The sequence below is a fragment of the Chiloscyllium punctatum genome, chromosome 1, assembly GCF_047496795.1.
Source record: "Chiloscyllium punctatum isolate Juve2018m chromosome 1, sChiPun1.3, whole genome shotgun sequence".
Lineage (NCBI taxonomy): Eukaryota > Metazoa > Chordata > Chondrichthyes > Orectolobiformes > Hemiscylliidae > Chiloscyllium > Chiloscyllium punctatum.
In genome coordinates, this window is record NC_092739.1 from 59,617,146 (window position 1) to 59,633,044 (window position 15,899).

The window sequence follows — 15,899 nt, forward strand, 5'->3', positions numbered from 1 at the left end:
GCTATGAAGGAGCAGTGCTAACCACTGAGCCACCATGCCATTCTAGGTTTAATGTGAGACAAGAAAGATTTAACAGGGACTTAAGGGACAACTTTTTTCATCCAGAATGTACTGTGATATGGAATGAGCTGCCAGAGGAAGTGGTGGAGGCTGATACATATGCCATATTTAAAAGGCATCTGGATGGGTATATGAACAGGAAGGGTTTACATGGATATGGGCCAAGTGCGGGTAAATGGGACTAGGTTTATTTAGGGTATCGGCATAGACAAGTAGGACCAAAGGATCTATTTCCATGCTGTACATCTCTATGACTATAACTCTGTGAAAAACTTTCATCCAGAATGCCCAATTCTCTATTCTCTTTAACCATAACTAACACAAAATCTTGACTGCAACATTGTTTCTCCTTTCACTCCTTAATTTGGTTATTTATTCTCATGTATTACTTTAAAGCTATTCTCACCCGATAGTATCTTAATGCTGTCTGTTCCATTTTCCTTAAAGATTGAACATTTATTTATTCAATGATTTGGAAGCTTGTGACATTGCAATAAACACTTATTTAATGCTCTTGCTTTGATGTCTTTTGTTGGGCATATAATCCTTTTCACTTCAACCTTTCACAATTTAATCTTTGTGCCATTACTTTAAAGTTTATCCCCCCCCTGCTCACAGGGATATCTAACTTTACTCATGGAGATCAGACTGCTGGCACAAGTCCCTCTAATGTAGTGATGCCAATCTTCCCAGTGTAACCAACTTTCATTTTCTTCTGAGTTCAGATTGCATTTTTTCTGTATCTTTTCCCTACTCTGAGGCGAAGATTTGTTTTTCTGTAGTGTGCAGCCATTGTTTTGCTGCTCCTTCCATGTGTAATGATGACTACTTGTTCGGTTTTACATTTAAAAGCAGCTGGCTGACTGTTGTCTTCAAAGTTGCAATGTTCTTTCGTGTTATTTGATTTGATTTATTATTGTCACATGTACCAAGATACAATGAAAAGTATTACATTGCATGCTCGACAGACAAATCGTATCTTACATGAGTACCTCAGGGTAACAGAACAGAACACAATATAATGTTCCAGCTACAGAGGAAGTGCAGAGAAAGATCCGTTCTAATGAGAGGTCTGTTCATAAGTGTGATAACAGTGAACAGAAGTTGTTCTTAAATCTGTTAAGTGTTTCCAAACATTTGTATCATCTGCCCAATGGAAGAAGGTTAACTCCAATTTATACAAAGTAATAAAGTAATTAACTAAGCAGAGATGGCTGGGCAGGTGCTGTGCTGTAGCTATATGATGTGGGAGCTGGCTGATCCCATTGTGAATTGCAGTGACAACATCTGCAGCAAGTGTTGGTTGCTGGAAGAACTCCGGATCAGAATTGATGATCTGGAATCTGAGCTTCAAACACTGCGGTGCATCCGGGAGGAGGAGAGGTACCTGGACGCTTTGTTTCAGGATGCAGTCACACCTGGTAGATTAAGTAATTCATATTCAGTTAGTGATCAGGCTCATCAGAGTGTGACTGTAAGTGAGGCAGGCCGGGGGAACCTGAGTTCAGGAGTGCAGGAGCCTCAGCCCTTGACCTTGTCCAATAGGTATGAGAGTCTTGTTCCCTGTACAGAATAAGGAAAGGGCACTGGACAGGATGAGCCAGATGACCACGGCACCATGGTGCAGAAGGCCATTCAAGAGGGGAGAGCAAAAGACAAGTAGTTATAGGGGATTCTATAATTAGGGGGACAGATAATATCCTTTACAAGCCGGATCAGGAGTCTCGCATGGTGTGTTGCCTACCCGGTGCGGGACATCTCTGACTAGCTTGAAAAGATACTGGAGCGGGAGGGGGAGGATCCAGTTGTTGTGGTCCATGTTGGGACTAACAACATAGGCAAAGCTAGGGTGGAGGACCTGTTTGGGGATTATCAAGCACTAGGAAGGAAATTGAAGTACAGGTCCTCAAGGATCATAATCTCTAGATTACTGCCCGAGCCACGTGCCAATTGGCATAGGGATAAAAAAATTAGGGAAGTAAACACGTGGCTAAGGGATTGGTGTGGGAAAGAGGGATTCCACTTCATGGGGCATTGGCATCAGTTTTGGAACTGAGGGGATCTGTACCATTGGGATGGTCTCCACCTAAACCGATCAGGTACCAATGTTCTAGCGAAGAGGATAAATAGGATGGTCAGTAGGACTTTAAACTTCTGAGCTGGGGGTAAAGGGAAAATGAAAGCGACCCAGAGTATGGAGTTAAATGGAAAGATAAGCAGCAAGATAGCATGTGTGCAGGTGGATTTAAACTTGAGGCAGACTTGGAATGCAGCAAAAAGGAAGGATAGCTTAGGACATATTATGACTTCCAATTTCTCTAATGATAAGAAAGTTAGCATTAAGGCACTTTACCTGAATGCTCATAGCATTCGTAACAAAGTAGATGAACTAATGGCACAGATCATTGTGAATGATTATGATGTGGTAGGCATCACAGAGATGTGGTTGCAGGGGGGTCAGGACTGGCAGTTAAACATCCAAGGATTTTCAACTTATCAAAAAGACAGGGAGGCGGGCATAAGGGGTGGGGTTGCCTTTTTAGTTAAGAACAAAATTAAATCTATGGCACTGAATGACATAGCGTTGGATGATGTGGAGTCTGTGTGGGTGGAATTGAGGAACGACAAAGGCAAAAAAATCATAATGTGTGTTATGTACAGACCTCCTAACAGTGGTCAGGACCAGGGGCACAACATGTACCGGGAAATACAGAAGGCATGTCAGAAAGGCAAGGTCACAGTGATGATGGGAGACTTCGATATGCAGGTGGACTGGGTAAATGTTGCCAGTGGATCCAAAGAAAGGGAATTCATGGAATGCTTACAGGATGGCTTTTTGGAACAGCTTGTCATGGAGTCCACAAGGGAGCAGGCTATTCTGGACCTAGTGCTATGTAATGAAGCAGACTTTATAAAAAATTTTAAAGTAAGGGAACACTTAGGAAGCAGTGATCATAATATGGTAGAGTTCAGTCTGCAGTTTGAAAGAGAGAAGGCAAAATCGGATGTAATGGTGTTACAGTTAAATAAAGGTAATTATGAGGGCATGAGAGAAGAACTGATGAAAATAGACTGGAAGCAGAGCCTAGCGGGGAAGACAGTAGAACAAAAATGGCAGGAGTTTGTGGGTATAATTTGAGGACACTGTACAGAGGTTCATCCCCAAGAAAAGAAAGATTACCCAGGGAGGGATTAGACAGCCATGGCTGTCAAAGGAAGTCAGGAAATGTATTAAAGACAAAGAGAGATCCTATAAAGTGGCCAAGAGCATTGGGAAATCAGAAGATTGGGAAGGCTACAAAAACAAACAGAGGATAACAAAATGAGAAATAAGGAAGAAGAGGATCAAATATGAAGGTAGGCTAGCCAGTAATATTAGAAATGATAGTAAAAGTTTCTTTCAATACATAGGAAACAAACGACAGGCAAAAGTAGACATTGGGCCACTTCAAACTGATGCTGGAAGCCTAGTGATGGGAGATAAGGAAATAGCTGGAGAACTTGATAAGTACTTTGCGTCAGTCTTCACAGTGGAAGACATGAGTAATATCCCAACAATTAAAGGGAGTCAGGGGGCTGAGTTGAGTATGGTTGCCATTACAAAAGAGAAAGTGCTAGAAAAGCTAAAAGATCTTAAAATTGATAAATCTCCTGGCCCCGATGGGCTACATCCTAGAGTTCTGAGGGAGGTGGCTGAAGAAATAGCGGAGGCATCGGTTGAGATCTTTCAAAAGTCACTGGAGTCAGGGAAAGTCCCAGATGATTGGAAGATCGCTGTTGTAACCCCCTTGTTCAAGAAAGGATCAAGACAAAAGATGGAAAATTATAGGCCAATTAGCCTAACCTCGGTTGTTGGTAAAATTCTAGAATCCATCATTCAGGATGAGGTTTCTAAATTCTTGGAAGAGCAGGATCGGATTAGAACAACTCAACATGGATTTAGTAAGGGGAGGTCATGCCTGACAAACCCTGTTGGAATTCTTTGAAGAGGTGACAAGTAGGTTAGACCAGGGAAACCCAGATGTGGTCTATCTAGACTTCCAAAAGGCCTTTGATAAGGTGCCACACGGGAGGCTGCTGAACAAGGTGAAGGCCCATGTTGTTCAAGGTGAGCTACTAGTATGGATTGAGGATTGGCTGTCTGACAGAAGGCAGAGAGTTGGGATAAAAGGTTCTTTTTCGGAATGGCAGCCGGTGACAAGCGGTGTCCCGCAGGGTTCAGTGTTGGGGCTGCAGCTGTTCATGTTATATATTAATGATCTGGATGAAGGGACTGGGGGCATTCTAGTGAAGTTTGCCGATGATATGAAGTTAGGTGGACAGGCAGGTAGTACTGAGGAAGTGGGGAGGTTGCAGAAGGATCTGGACAGTTTGGGAGAGTGGTCCAGGAAATGGCTGATGGAATTCAATGTGAGCAAATGTGAGGTCTCACACTTTGGAAAAAAGAATACAAGCATGGACTACTTTCTAAGCGGTGAGAAAATTCGTAAAGCCAAAGTACAGAGGGATCTGGGAGTGTTAGTTGAGGATTCTCTAAAGGTAAACATGCAGGTTGAGTCCTTGATTAAGAAAGTGAATGCAATGTTGTCATTTATCTCAAGAGGGTTGGAATATAAAAGCACCGTTGTGCTACTGAGACTTTATAAAGCTCTGGTTAGGCCCCATTTGGAGTACTGTGTCCAGTTTTTGTCCCCACACCTCAGGAAGGATATACTGGCCACTGGAGGGTGAGGGCCCAGTTCATACGGATGATTCCTGGAATGGTAGGTCTAACATACAAAGAACAGCTGAGGATCCTGGGATTCTATTCATTGGAGTTTAGAAGATTAAGGGGAGATCTATTAGAAACTTACAAGATAATACATGGCTTGGAGAGGGTGGACGCTAGGAAATTATTTCCGTTAGGCAAGGAGACAGCCTTAGAATTAGAGGGGGTAAATTCAGGACAGAAATGCGGAGACATTTCTTCAGCCAGAAAGTGGTGGGCCTGTGGAATTCATTGCCGCAGTGGAGGCCAGGACACTAAATGTCTTCAAGGCAGAGATTGATAAATTCTTGATGTCACAAGGAATTAAGGGCTACAGGGAGAATGCGGGTAAGTGGAGTTGAAATGCCCATCAGCCATGATTGAATGGCGGAGTGGACTCGATGGGCTGAATGGCCTTACTTCCACTCCTATGTCTTATGGTCTTGAGAGTATAACCAGGGTGGAATGGTGTTTGATTATGTTGGCTGCTTTCCCAAAGCAGTGGGAAGTTTAGACAGAATCAATGGAAGGAAGGCTGCTTTTCATGATGGAGTGGGCTACATTCACAACTTCCTGTAATTTCTTGTCTTTTCTGCAAATCTTTCCCTCCTGGGTTGAACGGATCCTTTTCACTGTTGTCACCTTGAGGTACTTATGCTATAATCGCACTGCAGTAAATCACCATGTCATATGTAGTAGCAGAAACCACTGCATCTTTGTGATTGGAATAGAGTGCTGCAACTAATCCTCCTTTCTACTGTCTTAAACTGTAAATTATCAAAATTAGGTGAAGCAGCTCCTAATGGAGCACTAGAATAAATATATAAATTAATGGTTAACAAAAACTTGTATAAGGAAATTGATGTTTAGTTAATGAAAATAACTTTACCTGAGATGATAATAGACCCAAGATCCTGCTGTGCCCACAGTCTCTAAAGGCCTTTATCATTCTGGTGAGCACCACAGGCTCCCTGTCAATGGATTCCTGAGCATGAATGCAATTGTACAAGAAGGGCAAACAGACAGGTACAATGGTCAGTGTGAGCATTTGACCATAAGACACTGCACACATGGAAAACATTTGCTAGACACGTGTATAAGTATGTTAGAGAGAAGGCCATAGTGTCAACAGCTATCTTAGCATGCAGTAAGCCCGTGGGGTTTGGAGGATGGGAAAGATAATGATAATGGGGCCAAAGCAACAAAGTATCTCACAGGTCAACAAGAGATGATGGAGAACTGCACAAGCCAATGTAGCTTTCCAGTTTTGGACGGATTAGTGTTCACTTGTCTTAACGAAGAAGAGGACACACGACATGCATGAATATTCACTGGCGTGTTGTGGAGTGCCCAATATCATAATACTGACTGCTTTGGAGGATGACACATTTGAGCGGACTGTATAATAAAGGATGAAATAAGATGGTAGAGCAAAGGTAAGGATTAGATTAGATTCCCTACAGTGTGGAAACAGGCCCTTCGGCCCAACAAGTCCACACCGATCCTCCAAAGAGTATCCCACCCAGACACATTTTCCTCTGACTAATCCACCTAACACTGGGCAATAGAGTATGGCCAATTCACCTGACCTGCACATCTTTGGACTGTGGGAGGAAACCAGAGAAAACCCATGCAGACACAGGGAGAGTGTTCAAACTCCACACAGTCATCCAAGGCTGGAATTGAACCCTGGTGCTGTGAGGCAGCAGTGCTAACTACTGAGTCATCATGCCAGGAGTCTTGGCCAAGTTGGTAAGAATGAAGGGGACACACTTGCAGCAATAATATTGTTGCAATATGGATGGAACAGTGAAGGGGTGTCTAGTTATTGATTTCAGCTAGTATGTCCCAAAATCATCACCAGTCAGGATGTGTGGCATGTCTGTCTGTGAGATGATGCAAATCTGATTCATGTCAATAATAATCGCTGTGAAAACCAAATCTTCATTTGATATATTGAGGACATTGGCCAGGTCACTTTTGGAATACTGCATTCACTTCTGTTCTCCTTGCTATAAGAGAGATGTTGTTAAACCTGAAAAGGTTCAGAAAGATTTACAAGGATCTTGCCCGGGTTGTAGGGTTTGAGCTATAGGGAGAGGCCAAATAGGCTGGGGCATTTCTCCCTGGAGCGTTGGAGGCTAAGGAGTGACCTTATAGAGGTGTATAACATTATGAGGGGCATGGATGGGATAAATTGTCAAGTTCTTCCTCCCAGAGTGGGAGAGTCCAGAACTAGACGGCATAGCTAGCTTTAAGGTAAGTGGGGAAAGACTTAAAAGGGACCTCGGGGGGGGGGGGGGGGGGCAACCCTTTCAGGCAGAGAGGGGTGCATGTATGGAATAAACTGCCAGAGGAGATGATGGAGGCTGGTACAATTATAACATTTTAAATGGCATCTTGATGGGTATGTGAATACAAAGAATTTTGAGGGATATAGATCAAATACTGGCAAATAGGAGTAAATTAATTTAGGATGTCTGGTTGGCATGGATGAATTGGTTAAAAAGGCCTTTCCTTGTACATCTCTTACTCTATATTGCACCAAACTGAAATAAACTTAACAGAAATGAACCAAAGAATCAGCATGATAATATGGTGTTTCGATGGTTTTTTTAAGGTATCCTGGATTTTCCAACCACAACCAGTTTATAGATAAGTGACAGAAGGACTAAGGAAATTGCCCCTGATACTTTTAGTTTTCTCACTAAAGTGGAAAGTATGCTGATTATCAATGTTGTGCTTCCCTTATAGGAATGTGGAAAGAGCTAAAATTACATAACATCTTTCATGATGTTGATTTTTTTCAAAGTGATTTGCAACCACCGAAATGATTTGGAGTGTAGTCATTGATGTAATCTAGGAAGCAGTAACAAATTTGCCTTTATTGCTCTACAAAAAAAAAAGACACAACCTGTCTAATTTGTATGCTATGATCCTACTAAATGAAAGCTACAACTATGATGAATTGCTAATGAATCATAGCAGTCAATCTCTATCATTATTCCACAACAGACCTGTACATAATACGAGAAAACAAAGAACAGCAGTGAAGAACTTATGGATCAAAGGTTATCTATTTCTTCACAAGCTCGTGACACTTGCAACATATCGTCCATATTTCAGATTCCGTGGTATTGAAGTGAATATTGACTTCAAAATGATCCAACACATTCTGGCAAATATATCAGAATATGATCACTAGTGAAAGAGACTCACCAAATTTTAAATTGCTCATATGAATCTACCACTTCCTCTATTGAAATAATAAATTTACCTTTATGTAATGGTTTATCTTGCTGAAGCATTTTAAAGAGCTTTGCACAACAAATTATTTGTGAAGTGCAATTACGCAGGTGTTTTATAATAACGATAATGGCAGTTTTAAGAATAAGTGCTTGTAAATTATACATGAAGTAAAGAACAAAAATTAGATACCATCCAGAGAAAAAACTTAGTGGAAAGCATATAAAAGAGGACCAGGTTTGTCTAGTATGGCTGATTGAGGCATTATGCAGCCAAATATTACTATTAATCTACCATTTTGTCAGACACTCTCCTGAGAAACGTAGCTGTTAGCTGCACCCTGAAGTGAGATACTATGCTAACCTGTGATAGTGCTATTAATCTTTCAAGACTGCATTTACACTATAACAGTATCATCTGTTTTTAAAAAGTGTTACAGCTTGCAGTAATGCTTAAAAGGCCTTGTAAGAATCTAGGGCCATGTAATTTAGTTGTGAGCCATGGACAAAAATGGCATGAAAATTTCTCCTTCAAGCAAATTCACCTTGTTTTGCTTGAGAGTTAAATCTGTCTTGATCCAAATTGTAATTCTGCATTGTGGCTTTATCTATATCATGACATTGGCTACTTTTTCAGCCCAGCCAACCCATTTTCACCTACTCATCGTCTCCATTATCAGCTTTCTTTTCTTCCAAAGCTTACTATCAAACGTCACTTTATCTGTCTCTCTGTGTCTCTGTGTGTGTGTCTCTGTCTTCACCAATCTATCCCCCTATACTCTGTCATCAACATAAATACCATCTTTTCATAGATACTTTCAGTTCTGAAGAGTCACCAGTCTTGAAATATTAACTGTTTTCTCTCCACCACTTCCTGTCAGACCTGCTGAATGTCTCCAGCAATTTCCATTATCGTTTCAGATCTTCAGCATCTGCAGTTAATTTTTAAAAATTAAAATGTGTTGGTCCTCTAGACTGAGAGAAATTGAGGGTAAATTGTAAATAATAAAGAAATGACAAACATATTGAAAAAATATTTTCTTTCTGACCTCATGGTAGAGGACACAAAATAAAACCCCAATAATAGCTGTAAATCAGGAGCTTGATAAAAGAGGGAGGAGAAGTGGAATTATAATCACTTAGCAAGTATTAGTCAGCTGCAAGTTGATAAGTCTGGCTTGTGATAATAAGTGCGATGAACTTGACTTTCCAAATACATTTAATTTTGAAAAGGTTCCCAGAATGGAAAGTAGTGAATATAACCCCTCGAGGCAAGAGTGGAGGTTAAAAGGAAATTGAAGGCCAGTTAGGGCAGTATCTGTCATGGAGAAGGTGTTATAATTAAACATTAAAAAAGTTATAAATGGGCACTTGGAATGCTCAAGGTCATTGGGAAGAGTCTGAGAAGGAACTCAAATTAAGCAATTTATTGGAATTCTTCATAGGAGTAATGTGCTGTCGTCAGGGCTAGACCTTGAGTTTTAGCGCCGAGGTGAAGAATTTGGTGTCCCCACATTCAATATCGACAAATAATGAGAAGTCGAGAATGAAATTTTAACATTACTTACTTGGCATTTCACATGGCAAATTTGACATTCTGTTACAAAGTCTGTCCTCCTAAGTGATCAGCAAGTACCGCATGATCAGATTGGTCTTGCCTGTGTTTAAATGGGACTTTGTTGATGTTCTGTACTTGGATTTCCATAGTGATTTAACAAGGTGCCATTTGGTGTGAAGAGTGTAGAGACTAGATCACTGAAAGTATTAAAGAGGAGGTGGATAGAAATTTTTGAAGTTGAGGGCTTTGTTATGTTTTATGCAGGATACAAGTTAAATCCACCAAATTTATTTCTAAAAGTAAAGATGCCATAGTCCTAGCAGACTGTAGGGGTGCTCTCTCATTTTTAACCTGAAGGTCACCACACCTCACATAAGGGGAAAGATCGAGACGTAGTGTTATTCCAGTTACTTCCGGTAAAATGGCAGTGGAGCAGGATCCCCCAGCTAGAATTCCTCTGCTATCCTCATTCTTTTACTACTTTTTCTCCCTCTGTTCTCCCTTCTGTTGGCCTCTGAACCCCAGCAACAGCCTCCGACTCCCAGTCTCCAAAGTGGGTTCGGCAGAGATACCAGTGACTGGAGTAGGGAAGCCAGTGGCCTCTCACCTTCACCTCCTTCTGCACAACCTCATTCTCCTACTCTTTAAATTAATCCACTGCTACATCTCCATTTAATGGTCATGATCTCCATTTCCATTTTGACCTCCTCAAAGTTTTCCTTTGCTCCCTCAACCTCCTCCTCCATCTTGTTCTCTGGCTTGAATTTCTTCTCATCAGCCATGTTGACTTCCTCCTCCTTGACCTCTTCTGTTGCAACATCCTCCTACTCAGTCTCCTATTAGAAAATTGGGAGGAATCAATCCTGGGAGGAGGGAGCAGAGTGTGCATGGATTTGGAGATCAGGGGGACCTGAATCCAGGAATCAGGAGATCAATAGAATTTCAGTCCTGTTGAAGGACACCCATCCCACTTGGACAGCTATGAAGGGACCATCTTCCCCATCTCCCACTAACACTATTCCAATGGCAGGATCACACTTCATTTCTTAGAGGTGACCATTCTGCACTAGGGTGGCACAGCCAGAGAAATGTGAGAAATATCTGTCAAACCAGTCCTAATAAATAATGCTAAAGTAACTAAAATATCAAATGGTGGTTGAGATAATGAATAGGTTTTTTGATTAGTTATGTAATGTGCAATATTGCAAATTTAAAAACTATAAAAACTCAGCAGGTTTTGCAGCATCAGTGAGAGAAAGGAGAGTTAATGTTTTGGGACCAGTAACCTTTCTTCAGAACTGGGGTTCTAGCAACTTCTGTTTTTGTTTCTGATTTCCAGCATCTGCAGGTTTTTGGTTTTGGTCAAGATCATATAATGCCTGCTAAACCTCAAACTAGCTTTCATGTGGTTGGAACTTATTTTTCTCTCAGGTGTGACCTGATATAACCAGAGATTGAGATTTGTCTGTGACGTTGTAACTATGATTTCACAAGTATGGTACTATTGCTTGACTAATCTGAGAGACAGCTCTCGCAGGTTGGCCTCAGCCCCCAATGATGGTTAGGAGGACTCTATAGACTTGAAAGGGTTGTGTTTGATATCGGAATTTCTGTAATATCAGCCAATGCCAATTAGTCTGTCAAGTTTCATTCTTTTTTTCTTCAAACTTTTGAGGTTTGATACAACTGAGTGACTTCCTAGGACCATTCTAAAGGGCACTTAAGAGAAAACCACATTGCAATTGGTTTGAAGTCATACAGTCATAGATTCATAAGTTGTACAGCACAAAAACAGACCCTTCAGTCCAACTTGTAGACCAGGCCAGGTAATGTGAGCAAATCTCCTCTCTGAAAGGACATAAGTGAAATAAAAAGCTTTTACAATAATAGATAATGGCTTTTTGGTCACCATAGACATTTTTAATTAAAAAAAACTTCTTTTTAAAAAAATTGATCAAATTTAGGTTACACCAACTGCCTTGGTGGGTTGCAAACCAATATCCTCAGACCACTAGCCTAGCCAGCAAGATGGCGAGTCTAAAACATTACCAGAAAGCATCAAGGGGTCCTTTGTAAAGCTTAAGTCATTGAGAATTGGAAACAGTACTCAAGTGGATGGAATCATACCAAGCACAAAGAATGATGCTTGTGATTGTTGGAAGATAATAAACATATCCCAACAAAGTAACTGCTGGTTTGTCATCATAATGGTGGTCTAGTTTGAATCATGTTCAACCAGCTTCATCCATGACATTTCCTGTCATGTTAAGACCAGAAGTGAGGTTGTTCGCACATGGTTGCAGATTGTTCAGTTACTGAACAATCTGAAACTGAAGTAATTCAGGTAAGAGTGGAACAAGATCTTGCCAACATTGAAAGAAGTGGCAAGTAACATACATGCCATGTGATAACCAGGCAATGACAGTTTTCAATGACAGAGAACCTCGCTTCCCCCTCAAATTTCAACAGCATCAACATCGCTTGATCCCTCACCATCAACATTCTGCTTTCGATTTGACAGAACTCGAAACTGGACTACCGAGATTAATACTGTTACTTCATAAACATGTCGGCTACTGGGACTTCTGTGCTGAGTAATTCATCTAAAACCTGTCTACTAACTACAAATCACGTCCAGGGCATAATGAAAAGCATTTCATTCTCTGGATGATTATTGTTGGAGCTGCACTCAATGTTCAACATCGTTGAGGGCAAAGCAATCCATTTGATTGGCATTCCAACAAAACCCTTCAACATTCACCTTTTCCACCACCAATGTTCAATGGCATAGCATGTATTCTGTATAAGATGCAAGACAGCAACTCACCAAAGACTCTAATGACAGCTTTTGAAAATGTATGATTGCTATTACCCAGAATGACAAATGCAGTAAATGCACAGGATAGGTTCCCTTCCAAGTCACTCACTATCCTTACTTGGAAATTTATGGACTATCCCTGCCTGGAGGTAGGTCAAAATACTGAAAACAACCTCCCTAATAACATAGCATTACATAAAGAACAGCAGTTAAGGATAGTGGCTCACAAACATTTTCAATGAGTGTTTCGAAGTATGAGTAAGTGACACGAGTTACAAATATCTAAAATAGAGAATTCGCTATATATAATCCCTACAGTGTGGAAACAGGCCATTCAGCCCAACATGTCCACATCAACCCTCGAAAGAGTAACCCACTCTGACCCATTCCCCTGCATGTACTCCTAACCTACACATCCCTGAACACTATGGGCAATTTAGCATGGCCAATTCACCTAACCTGCATTTCTTTGGATTGTGGGATGAAACCCACACAAACACAGGGAGAATATGCAAACTCCACACAGACAGTTGCCTGAGGCTGGAATCAAACCTGAGTCCCTGGCACTGAGGCAGCAGTGCTAACCACTGAGCCACCATGTCACCCTAGCAGAAAGGTGTTGTAGCATTTTATCTATGTTCTGCTCTCTTCAAGCATGGACTTTCAATGGGATTAGGAAAGATTAATTTTTGCACCGTGTTGGTACAAATAGTCTTGTTACAACTAGTGCAAATTAAATCAGACAATAGATTTGCAATGCAAGCATTTCACAATAATGGGATGGGGCAGAAAATCCTTAATATGAAAATTATGGATTATCTGCTCCACATTCCACAATGCACCACAGGTGGGTTCAACTGGAGGTGTGAGAATTTCACTCCTCACTGGGATGAAGTCCCATCTTCTTGTTCTGCCAGCCAATCAGATTGGCTGGTAGGTTCTGCACTCTTGGCAGCACCTGAGCTTGGTACTGGGTGAAACTCTGACTTCAGGCTGGAGACCCAATAGAATCCAGAGTGAGGTACGTCAGGGGTGCATTCGGCAGGACTTTCTTTGACAATCCCCGGGAAGGGAGTTGGATCTTGTAGTACAGGCAGATAAGAAGGAAAGGCAGAACTATCATCTTAGAGGAGTCATTGGTGAGCAAAGAGCACCCTCCCCACTCACAAATAATACCCTCCTTTCTTCCCATTGGTACAAACACTTTGAAAAAGAATACCTATTTCTGTCTTCCTATCTATGTCAAATGATTTATGGTGTGGGCAATTGTAATGTTATTGTTCACTTTTTTTTTGTTACATATTGGGCAGCTTACTAATTAGAGCAATCCATCCAACCACCATGATGGGTGGGAAGTTGGTGGACACGCCATCCAAACTACATTACATGCAGCAGGTGGAAGTTTGTTCCCTAGTTATTAGGAATAACTTTAAATCCTGTTAGAATTTTATAGGTTTGAGATTCCTTGCCCATCACACTTCTAAACTCCAGTGAATACAGAACTAATTGATCCAATCTTACTACTTAGGTCAGTCCTACCACTGAAGGAATCAGACTGGTAAACCTTTGTTGCACTTTTCCACAATATCCTTTCTCAGATAAGGAGATCAAAATTGCATACAATACTTCAGATGTACTCTCACCATGGCCCTGTACAGTTGTAGCAAGACATTCCTGCACTTGTATTCGAATCCTTTCATTATCATGGCCAACATATCACTTGTATTCTTCAGTGGCTATTGCACCCTGCATGCTTTCTTTCAGCAAATACAGGTTCTTAAGAATGCAGTAAAGTATCATAAAAAATGGTATGGGAGCATTATTATAAATGGCAGAAAGAATGATGTAATTTTTATAGAAATGATAGAGCTTTGCCTATGCGCACACATACCTGGTGTCAGCAGTAAAATATTTTCTCTCTGCTTGTTGTTTCACATGGCCCCTTTAAGAGCATTTTATGGCTATGCATGTGTGCATATTTAAAGGGAATGTGGGTGAGTGCAGCCTGTTTGTTTCCTGTATGGTATGATGCAGATTGCTGCTTGGTCACAAGTTTTGCAGCTTACAAGGAACAATGACTGGGACCACAATTATTAAAGTGGTAACACATCACATCTCTAAAGTTATAATAGCCACAGAACAATATTAAACATTTCAGCAACAGTGGGAAAAAAAAACTCACCATTTTCAAGGAATCAAGTCTGACTTAGTGGTGATTTGTTGCTTACTAGAGCAGATAGAAGGTTTTAACTACTTGACAAAATTTTTCAAAAGGAAATAGTCAATCATAAAAATAAATCACTGTTATCCAGCTAGTTACATTCAATGGATTCCTTGACTTTCTCCAATAATTGATTAACAATTTTAATGTTGTGCTCTTTACCTATTCGGACAGTCAGTAAGAATGGTGAAGGTACTGAGACAAATGGCCTGAACAGAGAAATGCCACTGATCCGATCTTAATTGGTTGAAGAAGATTGAAGTATGAGATGTAGCTTGATTCAGTGTGACAATCCAGATGTTCAAAAGAGTCAGCAAAGGTTAAACCTAACCTTGCAGAAATGTAAAATTGACAATACTAAATTGTCAGCCTGTTTTTCACTAGTGTTTTGTTTTCTCCCCTGATTGCCCAATTCACTATCAGTTATTTCTTGGGCCTGACCAAGATCAATTTCATCCCAATTAAATAGTGTCTTGCTTTGATCTATCTTGTTCCCTATCTGTTCCCTGGCAATGTTGATCTGAAGCCTCTGATTTGTTGACATATCAAATCCAATGACCAGGTCATATTCAAGCAGCCATATCTTTAAAATAAAGCCATCACCACAGAAGAACAGCAAAGATATGAGATTATACTAGAAACAACATCATTGCCAAAATGATGACTTAAACAACTGGAATTTTATCCTATTTATGAAAATTACAAAACTGTCTTAACAAAATGTTATTTGTACAATTCTGTTCAATTGTTTACTCACATCAGTCCTCATTGATTTAGGAAAAAATATCCTAAAAATTTTGTTAATCAAAATGGAGTGAGTATTTATTGGCTTAAAACTAACATTAGAAATAACAGTGTACACTGTAAAATGTTAATCAAGGTTAAGTAATGAATGGCAAAACCAGAAACACTAATCATGTTTGAAAATATAACCAAGGGAACAGAAAGCATTAATGGTCATATGCTAAATTATGTATGCTAAGTTTTCTCCATGCTAAGTGAGCAAAAAAACCTATTGATCGATTGGACCGTTCTTGATTTACATAATTGAATAGTAAAAATGTTATCATTTCCCAGAAGTCCTTGACTATCTCTCTGTCTCTCTGTTTTGTATCCTTGAGAAAAAAAGATCTCTGATCAAGAATAATAAATTATCTTCCTTTTCCTGATTCAAAATGGCGACCTCTCTGTTTAGAACAGCAGATGGATAAAAGTCACATGCAATCGCTAACGTCTCTCAAGGGATCATC